The following is a 14,796-nucleotide window of genomic DNA, read 5'->3' as shown; positions in this document are numbered from 1 at the left end:
CACAGTTTTCCCTGTGCCTAGGGTTGTCAGCTTGTTTATAGGTGCTGTGCTGAACCGCACTGGCTGTTGTCACATTCTGATGTGGGGTATCTGTGTAAGGGTGTTGTCAAGGTTTACTGAACAGCAAGATTCTGGCTGTTTGCGGAGAGTATCTGTACAGGATGGCATCATAAAGCAGTTAGGCAGTTTTTGTCCATTTGGGGTGCTATCAGATTGTACGAGGGGTGTCTGTTCTGGCTGCTAGGAAGCCTTGAGCCATCATCTTGGGGACATTGCCAGGCTTTTCAGGCTGTGGGAGCATCCTGGCCATGCTTTAGGTGCCTCTTCCTCCTCCATCTCTTACACACCGGGAGAGAGGTCTGTCTTCATCAGTCCCTCCGCAGGTAGGCTAGCAGGCAGTCACAACCCGCTCACACTCGCAGTAATTTTACCACGGTGCCTAAATCAGGAACAGGCGTGAATTGACCTTTTAACCCCTTCCCCGCCAGGGGATTAGACTGTTTCCTGTTCAATCTCCTCCAGAGCCAGTTCCATCCCTCCTGGGGGGGCCCCCCCAAGGAGCGGATAAGCAGCCCCCACCATCTTTTTTCTCCCCCTTCTCTGTGGAGCCTTGGGGTGGGGGGGGCACAGGGTGGATGCTGAGGTCCAGGCTAGTGCAGGGCCTGGCAGGAGCTGAGGGCCCAGGCGGGAGTGATAAATATTGAAGAGGAGGGATTTCGGTGTGGGCTGGAGCAGCTGCAGTGGTTCGAGTGTCACACTATCTCTCCCCAGGTTTACTGACCCATTTCCATTCACGCGGCTGCCGGTTTCCTAGCAACGGCAACAGTCCCCCCAGAACAGGCGGAGTGTGTGTCTGCCATTAGCGACTGCCGCAACTGTGTCAAGGTTACCCCGCTCCCTGCAAACCCACCCCGGCGGGTTTGTTTTCTGCCAGCGCCTGGCACACACCGTGCCAGCCAGGGAGGAGGAGGGAGGGGGCCGGGGGCCAGCCCAGGGGCTTGGGTGGGGGTGGGGGGCCAAGGAGGAGCTGTAGTTCCCGGTCCAGTGGGAGCCAACTTGGACTCAGGCCGAAGCAGCCCCCCCCCACCCTTGGCTGGTGGAATTCCTGAGCCCGAGGGGAGCAGGGGGCGGGGTTGTCCCTCAGCCCTGACCCCCGAGATTCCAGAGCCTAGGGGGAGGGGTGTGGGCCGAGGGGCCTCCGGGAAGCCTGCCCGATCTGACCCCACCTGGCTTGTTCTGCTCCTGCCCTGGCTTCCTCCCACTTCTGCGCAGCTCCATGCTCTTCTCTGCTCTCAGCTCTTTGTCCCAGCCTCTGTGCCTGGTCTCCCCCCCAGACTCCCCAGGGCAAGGTTGTATTTCTCCCATCAGACTAGGAGCTCCTGAGGTTGGGGTTCATGATACCTCCTTTCCTTCTCTTCCCTCAGCTCCAGTTCATGATTGTTTTTCTAAATGTCATGGGAGATGAGACTAAACTCTTGGGGTAGCAAAGGATAAGTTTCCTTAGCAGGGCAAATACCCCTATTCCACCTCCTGGGTGAAGTAGGTTCTGCCTGCGCCGCCCAGGCTGGCAGCACTTGTAGGGGAGGGGCTGCTGGAAATAGAGGAGGACCCTTTTTCACCCTGAAAGCCTGGCTGCAAAGGGTTAAAGCAGTTCTTCCCCCCACCTTGGTATGTAAGCTCCCCCCCAGGCTGGGGGGATGGGAGGGAGGGGGGGGTCTGTCGCCTTATAGCCACTCATGTGGTCAACTCAGACCTGACCAGTCACATTCCTGCCCAGGAGGATGGGGCTTGAGGTGGAGGGGTAGGCATCTGGAGGGGGCTGGGTGTGTAGGATTTGGGGGGGTTGGGGTACCGAGAAGGTGGGGCATGGGGCTGCTGGGAACTTGGAGGGATTGTGCAATGTAAGCCTCTGGAAGCCTGAATCAGCCTCCTGTCCCTCTGGAACTGTCTCCCTGTCTTTCCTCCTAGTTTGCACCCCCAGAACATTCCCGTGGTCCCTGTCACTGTGACACAGGTACAGATGCGGTCCCAACTCTAAACAAAGAAAAGTGTGTTGCGGAAGCAGTTTCCCACATGCAGGATGGCGCAGAGGGTTGTGGGTAGTTGTGACTTTCTGGTGCTTGGAGGAGGTCGGCTGGATTTTTGGCTGGGTCGGAGGCTCTAAGATCTAGGGTACAGAGCAGGCTGTGCTTGACAGTAGAAAGAGACCTGGGCGGGGACCCAGGCAGCCTGGTTCTCTGCCCAACCTTGTGCCTGACTCCCCGTGGGCTCAGTCTCCCCACCTGAGGGGCTTAGGCCAGTGGTCTCTAACAGCCCTCCTGTCCTGTTGGTCAGTGGTTCTGGGTGAGGGATGAGGAAGTGAGGGGTAGTGGTCTGGAGGGACTGTGGGAAGCTGCCAGCTCCAGGGGGAGTTTGCAACGTGATCCCAGAGCGAAAATAGCCCAGGTCATTTTCAGCTGCTTGGGCGGAGGTATCTGATCCCGCCAGGGCAGGGCAGCTTGGGCAGGGGGCAGGGAGGAGCATTCTGTAAAGCTCTCTGGGAAACCAGACCCCAGGATGGGAGGGTGGAGAAAGGTTGGCATGCCCGGCTGGACTTCCTGAGGACCCACCCCCACCCCCACCCCATGGGGGCTCTGGAATTTTAAGATGAAGAATGCAGAGGGTTAACAGGAGGTGAGGGCTGGACTCCAGCCCCCTTTGGGTCCTGGCTTGGATGAGGTGAAAGGTCAGCCCCAAGGAGTCCAGGCACAGCTGGGGAAGGAGTAACCCGATCCTTCTCCCAAGCCCTGCTCAGGGGATCACAGAGCTGCCTCCCCCAGGAAAGGTGCTTTGACATCCCCAGGAAGAGTTTGTTTCGACTTGTTCTCAGCAGGCCATGAGGGGTAGGGGAGGGTCCTGACCCAAGGGGTCAGGGAGAGCTCCAGGCCTGGAGCCCCAGCCAGTATAATATGGCAGTGCTTTGTCATCCTAAGGTCAGGGGAGGTGGAGGTGAGCTTGCTGGAAAGGTTAGAGGTAGCGTGTTGTGGCCCTGCTCCCATTCTGTGTCCCATTTATGACTCTGATGGCCAACACTGAGGATTGAGGAAGCTTGGTTAGGAGACTACCCTCCCTCAACACACACACACACACACACACACACTGATTAGTGAGAGAAGTTGCCTGCTACTAGACAGTGACATTGGGATGTGTTTGGGGTGGTGAATTACCCTGACTCTGAGATGGCTTTGCTGTGTGTGATGGGGGTGTTATAGAGTGTAGGATGGTGTGTTGGGAAGGCAGAGATAATAACACGGAAGAACATGGACTCTGAAGTCAAGCCTGACCTGGGTTCAAATCCTTGCCTCTGTCTCAGACAAGCTTTTTAACCTAAGCCTCAGTTTCCCCAACTACAAAATGGGACTGATCGTCTTCATCATAAATGGCAATCGTGAGGGTTGGGAGAGAACAAGTAAAAAGTAACCCTTAATAAGCCTCATTGTGTCCCAGGGCTCCAGAGGAGTTGGTGAGCTACAGCTGGTCTGGGGAAGAGGAGAGTTACGAGACTGTGACGGGCTCAGTGTCCCCAGGGCTCTGCGTGAGACTGTGGGAGTATCCAGGTCACTTGGGGTTGGATGGGGTGAGGTAAACGATGTTTAGTCTGTAGCAAGGGGTGGTTGGGGCCGACCTCTGAGGCTGGCGACAGCCCCTCTGCTGCCTACCCCAGCGGGTTTGTGCAGCCATGTGTGGGTGTAGCCTGTCCCCGGAGTGTGGCAGTAGGTATGTTTGAGAAGGCGCAGGCATCCCAAGAAAGAACAAGTCGCCTTTTGTACAAGCCCAGCCCCGGGCCGGGTTGGGCCCTCTCTGGGGGATCCCCTGTTTCTGCGCCCGGCTCTCAGCCCACGGGACAGCGCCCCAGCCGCGCCCGCCACCTGAGGGGGCTGCGAGGCTGCCTGAGCGCCCCCTCCCGGGGGACCCACGCTTCGGGCCCGGAGGTGGGGGTGCGGGGCGCGGGGAGTGGTCTGGGGCAGGGGGTGTGCCCGGAGCCCTGGCCCCGCCCACGTGACGTCACCCAGGTGCCACCAATCTCCGGGAGCCGTGCCCACGGGCGGCCCGCCCCTTCCAGGCTCCGCGCTCTGAGATCTGGAGGCGCCGTGGGTGGAGGAGGCGGCAGGGCCGGCCCACGGGGCGGGGAGACCATTGAAAGGCCTCGCCCTTCCTGCCTTGGGCGGGGCCGAGCACGACCCTGAGAGCGAACCGAGCTGCTCTCTTTGAAGAACCTCACAAGACCTCCTCTCTTCCTGGAGCACTCAACCTTCTTGCCCACCTGTCCAAATCCTACCAGGTACCACCTTCTGCAGGAAGCCTTCCAGAACCGACCTCTCCCCCAACCCCCACCAATCTTTTTTCTTATTGCTGCTGCTGCTGCTAAGTTGCTTCAGTCGTGTCCGACTCTGTGCGACCCCATAAACAGCAGCCCACCAGGCTCCCCAGTCCCTGAGATTCTCCAGGCAAGAACACTGGAATGGGTTGCCATTTCCTTCTCCAAATTATTACCTACACCCTTTTAGCGACCCTCAGTCATACCAGTACTGACTGCTACTAACACCAGCAGCTGTCCACTGAACCATTTACTGTGTACCAGGACGTTACGTGTCTTTCATGGAATATCTTACCTGATCTCTAATTGCTTCCCACCTTGTATTATGAGCCTTTCTCACCCACTGGATTGGAAGTTCCTCTGGGAAGTGGTTCCAGACATGGCATGGCTCAGAATAGGCACTACTGAATGTTTAGGATGGATAATAAATGAAGAGACAGGCTCATGGAGGGAAAATATCCTGGCAGAAGTCCCACAGCAAATAGGTAGAAGAATCAAAGCTAGAAATGAGGTATCCAGGCTCCATTCAGGCCTTTAATTCTGGTGTGTGACTAAGAGTAGGGAGTTGCAAAGAAGGATGGCATAATCCTCCTCTCTCCCCGTAGGAGGGCTTCTCCCCCCACCACCCCCCACCAAAGATCAGAGGAACCCGAAATCTGTTTTCCTCTGCAGTTCACACACCTTGAACCAGAATCTCTGGCTCTTGAGAGGATGAGGAAGAAGCAATGATGAAGGAGCTGGGAGGGCTTTTGCAGGCCAAAGTGGTACCTCTGGGCTGTAAGAAGTAGTGTGGTTCCAGTAATTGGGGGTACTGGTTCTGGGGACATAAGGCATTTAGTTTGCAGGTGGGAGGTTCCAAGTTGAGCCAGGAGGAGGGTTGGGAGCCAAGGTATGTAGAGACTCAGTGCAAAGGAGGCAGGGTTTGTGCTGGGCCAGGACTCCCCCCCCCCCCCCCCGCCCCAGTACCAGGCTGGCCTGGTGGAATGCTGGGAGGCCCGGGGGATGGGGCCAGGCAGCCAAGGTGTCTCCGGTGGTACAGAAGCAGTTAAGAGCTGCCTCAGCCCGTTCCTTCAGACAATTAGTGACATCTCGCTTGACAACACCACACTGAGCTGATGCAGACCTCAGCCCCCCTCCCGGCCCCCCCACGGCCGCTTCAGCTGTTTATTCTTGGGCTTTAACAATTGGGATTCTGACTTGGAGGAGCGGGCGCCCCGCGCTGCCCTCTGACCCTCCGTCGCCTTGGCAACTGGAGCCCGGTAGGCCTGGGCTCTGCGTTAGGATTACAGATCCTGAATTCACAATCTTGCTGCTCCCCTGCAAGCAGAAGCAGCAGCGGCAGCATGTGGGATCTTCAGCTAGACTGGAGGGGCTGAGAAAGAGGATCCCCAGGGGCCAGCCCAAGGCACAGGTGGGAACCAGGGATGCCCACAGGCAACCCAGAGCATTGTGTGCGTCCCCCATGGAGTGGAGTAGGGCCCAGAGCCTTCCTCCATTCTCAACATCTCCCATCCTCTGTCTGGAAACTTTCTTCCTGGTAGAGCCCCCAGGGCAGGGGCCAGGCTTCTTCATCACCCTCCCCCTGTTTTTTCCCCCAGTCAGCCCCCTACCATGCCCAGACCTCCAAGTGCCAGCAGACTGTGCCCCTGCCGTGCCCGCAGCCATGACAACAGGCCCCCACCTTGTGAGCTCTCCTCCCCCCCACCCACTATCCGCCCCCCCACCCCAGCAACCAACTGCCCCAGCTGAAACCGGAGCCGACGCATCTGTGAGCCTCATGCCCAGACTCACATTCCATTTCTGTCCGCTGTCCCCCCCAGCTCTGGCGACGACATCTCCCCCTCCTCCTCTTCACACCCCCTCCCTCCTTGCCTCTGTCTACTCCTGCCGCCCCCACCCCACACACACTTTATCACTTAGTGTCTCCCCCTTCCTCCCGCCCCAGTCTCTGAGTGCCTCTCAGCCGCTCCTCTGTCTCTGGTGATCTTTGGGTGTGTCAGTCAGTCCCTCTGCCCAGTCTCCACCTCCGTGTGGTGCCTTCAGTCCCCTGTGCCTTGCCCCGTCTGCGGCAGCCCCTTCTCCATCTCCGTCCCCTCTGCAGGTGTCTTGCTCTGTCTTTCTGTCTTCGTCTCTGCCTCGTTCTGCTGGTCTCTCTGTCCCTTGGTCTTTCTCTTCCTCCTCTACCCCTCTCTCCCTGAAGGGAAGGCTTCCTGGCTCTTTTCCTCCCTCGAGCTTTTCTCTGTCTTTTTCTCTCCCCATCTCCTTCTTCTTAACCTCATTCCGCCCTGTTTCTCTCGCCGCCCCACATGCTTCCTCTTTCCGCCTCTCTCTTCCTGAATCCAGTTCTCTGCCTTGGTTTCTTCTTCATCTCTCTTCTTCTGACTCCTTCCTGCTAAATACATAGATTTCTTTCCAGTCTTTCTCTGTTTCCTAGTTGGTTCCCCTCATGGCCTCTGGGATGGAACTGGGATGGGGGGGCCCCTTCTGGAGTCACCCCAAAGGAGCCCTCTTTCAAGATAATCCTGGCGTTCATTGGGCACATGTAGTTGAAGCTGAGATGAGATGGGGAGGTTCTGAGAGCAAAGAGTCAGCAGTGGGTGGGGCACAAGGAACCAAGATTACCAGGCCTCTCTTCCCTTCAGAGCACGGGCTCCATCATCTAGTTTACCTTCACCCAGCCCAGGTGAGGGCAGAGGGTAGTTCTTAGGGGCTGAACTGGCCCACGAAGCCCCCTGGCTCTAAGAACTCCATGAAGAGCATGTTTAGGCCTCTTTCCCTGATTCCTGGGATTCGTTCCTCCCCTTCATGCAACGATGGCTGTCTCAGACTGTGCCTCAGTTTCCCCTCTGGTAAAGAGGGCATACTCCCCTTGCTGTATCTCTGACTCCTCTAAAGTGCTTTGAGTTCCTGGAGCAAAATCAGGGTTATAAAGAACAGGGAAAGGGTGGAGTGACTTCCGCCGCCCTTGCTCACCAATACTTCTGTGCTGGAGGGGGACTTCAGCACAGAAGAATTGGTTTGGCTCAGGGCTGGGGTGGAATAGGGTCCTGTCTCCTTAAGTGTCTGGTGGAGGACAATGCTCCCGCTCCCCACCACCCCGCCCCGACCCACGACTGGCAGCCCTTGCTGTCAGGCCCTCCTCCTCACACCCCCTCTTTGGAATGAGCTTGGAGTCATGGGAAACAGACCCTGGGATGACGGTGCCAGGCCTCCAGGGCCTAGTCCTTGCCTCTGGGTGTGATGAGACCTGGGTGGGCAGACAGTTCTAGGACCCCTGGGTCTGGGCACTACTCACCAAGGGGCCAGGCGGGGGAGTAGGGGTGCCTGGGGGAGGCGGGTTGCACGCAAGGCATGCTGGGCCCCCTCGGCGGGTGGGTGGGGGGAACAAAGCTGGCATCGAGGCCTCAGCTAAAATTAGCCGCTTCCCTGCGCGGGAGCGAGCATGCCTGCCAGCCGCCCAGATCGCCGCTGCCTCGGCAGGCCATCTGTCGCCACGTTTTGCTCAGTCCCTCAGGGCCCCCCAGCTCCAGCCACCCCAGGGGCTAGAGAACTCTGCTCTGAGGCTGTCCCTGGCCAGGACGCTGGACACTGCTGCTGCCGTGCTGTGTGACCTCAGTCTAGGCCTGTCCCTCTCTGGGCTCCTGTACAACAACAGGGCCCCAGACACTGACATCCCAAGACCCCCCCAGTCCTTTCAAGCACCAGGTGCTGGCGCCACTCATGGGGGTTGGGGTGCAGGCTGCCTCCCTCCCTTAGGGCTAGCCTTCTGGTCTGAAGTCTGAAAGTGGAGCACGTGGGTTTTAGGGTAAAGGTCGGGCTCTGTGACAAACTCCTGTCCATTTTCTTGATCTTCACTGGACAGGAGAGCAGCACTGTAAGCAACAGCACCCTAACAGACACACACACACTCTCTCTCTTCCTCCAAGCAGTCCTATAGAAACTGCTTCAGGCGGGGAGCCTGGAGGCAGAGGCTGGGTTCAACTGATACTAACTTGCCCTGTGGCTTGGGCAGGCCTCCTGCCCTTTCCTAGTCTTTTCTTCCCCTCTTCAATAAGAAGCTCCCATTTCGGGACTTCCCTGGAGAGCCAGTGGCTAACACTGCACTTGTAATGCAGGGGGCATGCGTTCGATCCCTGGTCAGGGAAGCCTCTATGCTTTCCAGTTGAGGCAGCTGAGCTCCAGGAAGCAGAGGTTCCTGGTGAGGAAGCAAGCAGTGGGCCAGGGCGGGGTGAGCCACCGTGTCCTCCTTTCTCAGTGCTCCCCAGGTTGCTGCCTCTTCCCCCTCCCCAGAGCCAAAGAGACTGAGCCTCTGCTCCAAGGTCACTCCACTCGCCCTGGGAGGAGCTCAGACTTGAACCCAGGCCTCTTGGCTCCTGTCCTCCTCACTTTCTGGCCAGCAGGCTGGGCCTGTTCCCTGGGTGAGTCATGCCCCTGGACTTTGGCCTCCTTGTCAGGCTCTGTGGCCTGAATTGGAGAGGGGGCCTTGGTAAGAAAGAGGGGCTCCCCTGGCCGCAGCAGGCGTCTGAAGCGATCATCCCACCCTGTCCGTCCTGGGCCCCCGAGGGTGTGGTGACAGCCACCCCTACCCCGCCTGACTCCGCAGCCTCCGAGAAGGCCTGTTAGGACCTGCTCCTCAGGCCTTAGGGCCAGGACAGCCTCTTTGCCCTTTGCATTCTGCTTCCTCCAAAGCAACTACGTTCAGTTAGAAATGGGGGGTGCTGCTTGGGGAGGTGGCATTTTCAGGTTGTCTGCGCCCAGGCAGCCTTCTTGCCAGCACTCATCTTCCTGGCCCTGGGTTACCCAGGAGAGAGGCCACGGCACCGCCCCTCCTGGTGTCCAGGGACCAAGGTCACGCCCAGAGCCCTGTGCGCCTCCACCTCCTGGGGCCAGCGGTGTTTGTCACTGGGGCAACGTGTGGCTGTGCCCGGCGCTGGCAGTGCTGGGGTGACATTCATGCCCTGTGAGCTGTGACGCCTCTGCAGGCAGAGGACGGCACCACCAGGCTGGCAGTGATGGGGGAGGGGCGGTGGGCTGTCACCTGTCCAGAGCAGCCCGGGGTGACATGTCCTTCACCCACCCTGCAGTCTGGAGGGAAGACTCATGGGGAAGCCTGTGTCCCCGGCTTATACTCGGTGTGTTGTGGGGAGGGGTCTGTAGCTTTGTCACACCTGGAAAATGAGGTGTGTGTGTGTGTGTGAGGGGGGGGTTCTCTGCATTTCACACCCTGTTGGGGTCCTGATTGTATGTGGGTCCCACCCTCTGGAGGGTGACAACTGTGTTTCTATCTCAAACTGTCTGGAGGTTTTCAGGTGTGCCCAACTCAGGCTTTGGAGGAAGTGACAGGTTCTGTGCTTAGCCCATCCTGTTAGGAGGGTAGTCACCACTCGTCCGCCTGTCTCTGACTGTTGGGGTGTGTGTGTGTGTGCGATGTCACCATATGCCCATCTCATGCCAGTATGGGGAGTGACGTGTGATTATCTCGTGCTGTTGGGGGGCTGTCAGGAACTTGGGAGCTTGTCTCTCGACCCTAAGGAGACGACACGTTGCCCAGTGGTGTGGGGCTGTCAGTTGGCAGGGCCTCAAAAAGCAGGCCAGAGCCAGCATGCAGGCCATGGGCACAGGGACAAGCTGGGCTCGGGGCAGGGGTGCAGGGCAGGAGGGTCTGGGCTCCCCAAGACCTAATTTGTGACCCAGGTGCCAGTCCTTGGGACCGTTCCCTGGAAGGAAGGAATCTGCTGTTTTTCAGATGATGTGGACCGGGCCGCTGGGCTGGGGCAGGTGTGACCGGGTAGGCAGGGCACCAGGCAGGGCTGGCATGGGGGGCTTGTGTCCCCACGAATCTGGGGGACCCTGTTCCTCGCCTCTCCTGCCCCTGAAACTGTTAAACTAATTAAGGCTGTGGAGCCGCAGGATTAATCGGGGCAGCTCGGCGCGGGCCGGGAGCTCAGGTAGTCGATTAGTGCGCCGCGGAGGATATTGGATTTCTGAACCGCAAGTCAGCACTATTCGGGCCTGTTATCTCTCCCAGGCTCCAGGGTCAGGAGGCGGGAGGCTCCGGGGCTCGCTGGCCGCCCCCGCCGGCTGCTCCAGGGCGGCCACTCCCCCTGCCCACCCGTCGCCCCTGCCCTCCCTGACGCTGCATCAGGTTCCCCGGAGTCTCCCCTCCATCAGGCTTGCAGCCCCAGCGCGCCCCACCCAGCCCTCTCCCCCTCGGTCCTTCCCGGGCTGACTAGCACCCTGCACCTCCTCGGCCCCTGACCAGCCTCTCCATCCTGGTCTCCTTACCAGTCGCTGGCCCTGTCCCCACTCTCAGCCTCGCCCCCCATCACGCAGTCCCGTCTCTCTGCCCTGGGCTTTGAGGCCTCGTCCCTGCTTGTCCTGTCTCCGCCCCTCCCTGTGCGTCTCTGTCGAGTCTCTGTCTCTCTCTGTCTTGTGTGGTCTCGGCTGGTGTCTGCAACCAGAACAAATCTCCCCCAGCCAACACCCCTGAACAAGGAGGCCAGAGCAGCTAATGGGAAACATGTGATGCTGCCTTGCGCCTGGAGCACCGTGAAGGGAGCCTTAGTCCCAGCTCAGCCCCTGCTCCCACCGCCTCCCCTTGCCGCATTCCCCCCACCACGCTGTCCCCTGCCTTCCAGCCCGTGTGGCCACAGTCACAAGTTCCCCAGTCGTTTCCATTTCCAGGGGTGGGGGAGCTGCCGTTATCAGTTGGGAAGGGGCTGGGAGCAGCTTCACTCCTCAGGTCACCCCAGCCCCCGGGGCCAGGCAAACCTCATGCAGACTCCCCCCCCCAACCACCAGCACCATATGTAGGAGAACAGGGCCAAGATGAGCTGAGCTCCGGGGGCCTGGATGGGGGGCGGCCAAGCCGCCCCCACTGGAGGGCTCTGGGGCCACCCAGATTTCCATCTCTTCCACCCTCCTGGGCCTCTGGGGAGCCGCAGAGGTGGGGGCTCCCCGAGGGCTTGGGAGCTGCCGGGCTGCATTTCTGTGCCCACCCAACCATGGGGGGAGGGGGGATGGATCAGAGGAGGGAGGCTCTGGCAGGTTGAAATTCTCCTTCTCTGCCTGTGGATAAATTGTCCCTAATCCAGGCTTGGGGAGTTGTCTGGCTCCTACAGAGAGAGAGAGAGAGAGAGAGAGAGAGAGCGCGAGCAGGAGATAGGGAGGGAGGAGGGAAGCAGGCATACAAACACAGTGACACAGACTCACACTGTCACAAAGAATCTCACGTACACGCGCACACACATGCACCGACAAGTTACATAAAGGTATCACACGCACAGAGGCGCCATTGTGCTGAAGGCACACCACGGCACAGACTCGCACATGTTGACACCGACACAGACATACAGTGGCCTGGCACAGGGACCCACTGACACACACGGGCACACAGAGGTGAGGTCTGCCAACACGCACACGCAGGGTCACTGTCAAGCACACACTGACCCGCGGTGAGACAGACCCACAGGGACACTGTGACCGATCGCACCGTGAGCCTGGAAACCCAGAGAAAGGCAGAGGGGAGGAGGGCGACCGCACTGATCCAGTGACACCAGTGCCCCCCGTTACTGGCCTTGAGATTGGAAACCTGTCGGGACAGCAGAGGGCCCAGTGCATGCATCCAGAGAATCGGAGATGGGCAGAAGTCAGTTCAGCTCCTGACGCGGCCAGATGCAGAGTGTGTACACCCGGGCGCACATGCCCCAGTCACAGCTGGGTGTGCCTGGTCACACATTAGGCACAGATACCTGTGTGTCCCCATGGGTGTGCAAACATAGGCTCAGCTGGACACACACAGACACACACAGAACTGAACAGACCCAGATAGACACACCCACATGTATAAGTGAAGACACCAACTCTAGTGAATAGCAGCTCTCACACACACAGTCCTATACGTGGGCACTCTTAAACACATATATACTTGCATAGACATACAAAATACACAGAGAAACATACAGAAGGCTAAGCAGACCCAGGAAGCCACACACAGGTGTATTTGCCCAGACAGCTGAATGCTCACAGACATGCAGGATCTCTTTAACACGCATGTATGCACACACATTCCCAGGCAACCAAAACTTAGAAGCAGTCCATGAGGCCTGGTTCCCAGACCCCTCGGGGCTCAAGTACAAACCTCAGGGAGGTAGACAAATGGGCAGAAAGCAGAGGCGGTGAGGAGGGCCCTAGTTATTAAAGAAAACAAGAGAGAGAACCAGTCTCGGATGGAGAAGGGTAAATCCCAACTGCGTATACACCCCTCATGAAAATCTGCAGTCGCCATCACTTTGAACAGTAACTCTCATACCTTCATTGTCAGTGAGCTCTTTTAGCATTTATAGTTTCTCTAGAGCACTTCTCCCTGTTCATAAACTCTCCCTATGTTATAGATTAGGAAACTGAGAGCCAGAGAGGTTAACTGACTTGCCTGAGATCACACAGGTGATGAAAGTTGAGCCAAGGACCATTCTGACTCCCAAGACCAGGTTCTTTTCACCATAGCGTAAGTGTTCTTGTTCATGCACACATATCTGCCCGTGCAGAGATACTGCCTGGGGTTTCAAGACATAGCTCGTAGTCCCCAGTGAAATGAGGTTGGAGCCAATTTCTGTGCGAGACTAGACCCACCTAGGATGGCCTCCTGGTCCCTCTGTCTGGTTCATCCTGTATCCGTGCTTATGTCTGGGGTGCTGTTTTTGTTTTCACAGATGGGAGCTTGCCTGCCTGTCTACCCATTGGCCTGGACCCCAGAGCCTGCCCAGCTAAGTGCGTGCAGAGGGCCCCGGGTTCGGGGCTATTCTCAGGCTGCCGAAGAGACCACCCTGGAATCACTGGCAAAGACAGGCCTTTGCTGCTGAGCTGGGCCTGTCTGCACAGCGTGCTCAGGTAACAGTGTACAGAGAAGCGGGGTCTGCCGGCCACTCCAGGAAGTGGGGATCAAGGGTACCTCCTTCTCAATCCTTTCAGGGATCTTACCCCTCCCAGCTAAGGCCAAAAAGAGGTCCTTTAGTATCAAAATACTGTAGCCACACTTACTCAGACTCCTGTTATCCAGAAAGGTGGGGTCCATGGATATACAGCCGGTTCCCCTGAGTCCTGCCTCCTAGTTGGGGGACCTGCACCTGGATGACCTGAGAGAACTGGGAAGTGAAAGGGGTTTTCCCAGTGACCAGAACCCAGGGCAGAGGTAGAAACCAGAATGCCTGCTGTGTGATGCTGACCCCCCAGGACCCCTCTCTCCTAGAGTCTGTGGAAGCTGAGAGGACCTGGGGAGTTGAGGTACGCTGGGCTGCCCTCCTGGGATGAGATGGGGCAGGGGCAGGGGCAGGAACCACCTCCCTAGCCTGGGCCCAGATGAGCCCACCCAGGCAGGCTGGAGAGCCGCAGAGGCCAGGTGGAGCGGCCCTGCCCTGCAAAGGCAACTCCCCGAACTGACACATGGAGCCTCAGGCTCCAGGAAGCTCCCTAGAGCCCAGCCTGCCTGGGGACCCCACCCAGCTTCCAAAAGAGCATTCCTGGGGCCTGAGGTCTGGGGGGTGGAGTCTCCCGGGATTGTCAGGGTGGGGATGTCAGAGTTGGGTGTACCCAACTGTAAATGTACAAGGCATCTCGTGTGCGAGTACTCCAGCTTGTGTGCAGGCAGGGCGTGTGTAGGACTCTGTCCTGAGGTGTGCAGGGTGCTGTACGTAAAAGTCTAGGTGGACTGGGCTGGGAGACATTCACAGGCTGCATACATGGTACATGGGAGTGAGTGTGTAGGACTCCGGGTGTGTCCTGTGCAGGTGTGCGGAGGCTAGAGTGTTGTGTGTGCCATGCTGGGTGGTGTTCATGGGCAGGGTGCTAGTGAACACTGGAGAGGTGTGCAGACACGACTCTGAATACACCGGGGTGGTACACGAGCACACACTGGGTGGGGTGGATCATGTACACAGAGGTTCTTGCGCGTGTCACCAGGGAAGCGTGTGTTCAGGGTTCTGGCTGCACACACTGGGGGAGGTGTGCGCACGTGGCTCCATTTGTGCTTTGGAGGTGGGCTGGGCAAGGCTTCAGCTGAGCTGGGCTCAGCAGTGCCCAGCCTTGTGGCCAAACTGCTGAAGTCACTTCCTTTCCAGCAGCAACTTTCCAGGAGGAGGAGTTTTTCAGACCTGGGCGGGGAGGGGTGGGGGGGCGGAACAAGGAGCTCTCAGGGGAAGGAGGTGGGCGGTGGTGAGGCTGTGGGGAGGGCCTGGTGGGGCTGGAGGAGGGGTGTCCTCCGGGAGACAGAAGGAAAGACAAGGACAGGAGTCTGGAAGGGCCAAGGGCAGGAGGGGATGGGGGCGGAGCAGGCGGGAAGCACAGTCCCTGGGTGACCTCAGAGAGAGGAAGGGAGGGCCGCCCGGCAGGGTGACCCTCGGGTTCAGCCAGGGCTGGCGGTGGTGCCCACACACCTGGCACCC

At 58.6% G+C, this 14,796-nt stretch overlaps 1 protein-coding gene across 3 annotated transcripts in view; it reads left to right on the top strand.

Annotated features, from left to right (window-relative positions):
- The window catches only part of AHDC1 (AT-hook DNA binding motif containing 1), a 66,348-nt gene that overhangs the window by 30,353 nt on the left and 21,199 nt on the right, over positions 1–14,796 (top strand). For all 3 annotated transcript variants that reach the window (XM_055397159.2, XM_055397158.2, XM_055397160.2), the window contains one exon: positions 13,069–13,246. The gene's annotated coding sequence lies outside the window, so the exon portion shown is untranslated. The remainder of the gene's footprint in view (positions 1–13,068; positions 13,247–14,796) is intronic.

This window comes from Moschus berezovskii, chromosome 2 (assembly GCF_049115385.1).
Source record: "Moschus berezovskii isolate FMDL1 chromosome 2, NW_MosBer_1.0, whole genome shotgun sequence".
Taxonomy (NCBI): Eukaryota; Metazoa; Chordata; class Mammalia; order Artiodactyla; family Moschidae; genus Moschus; species Moschus berezovskii.
This window is presented reverse-complemented; position numbering and strand designations above follow the sequence as displayed.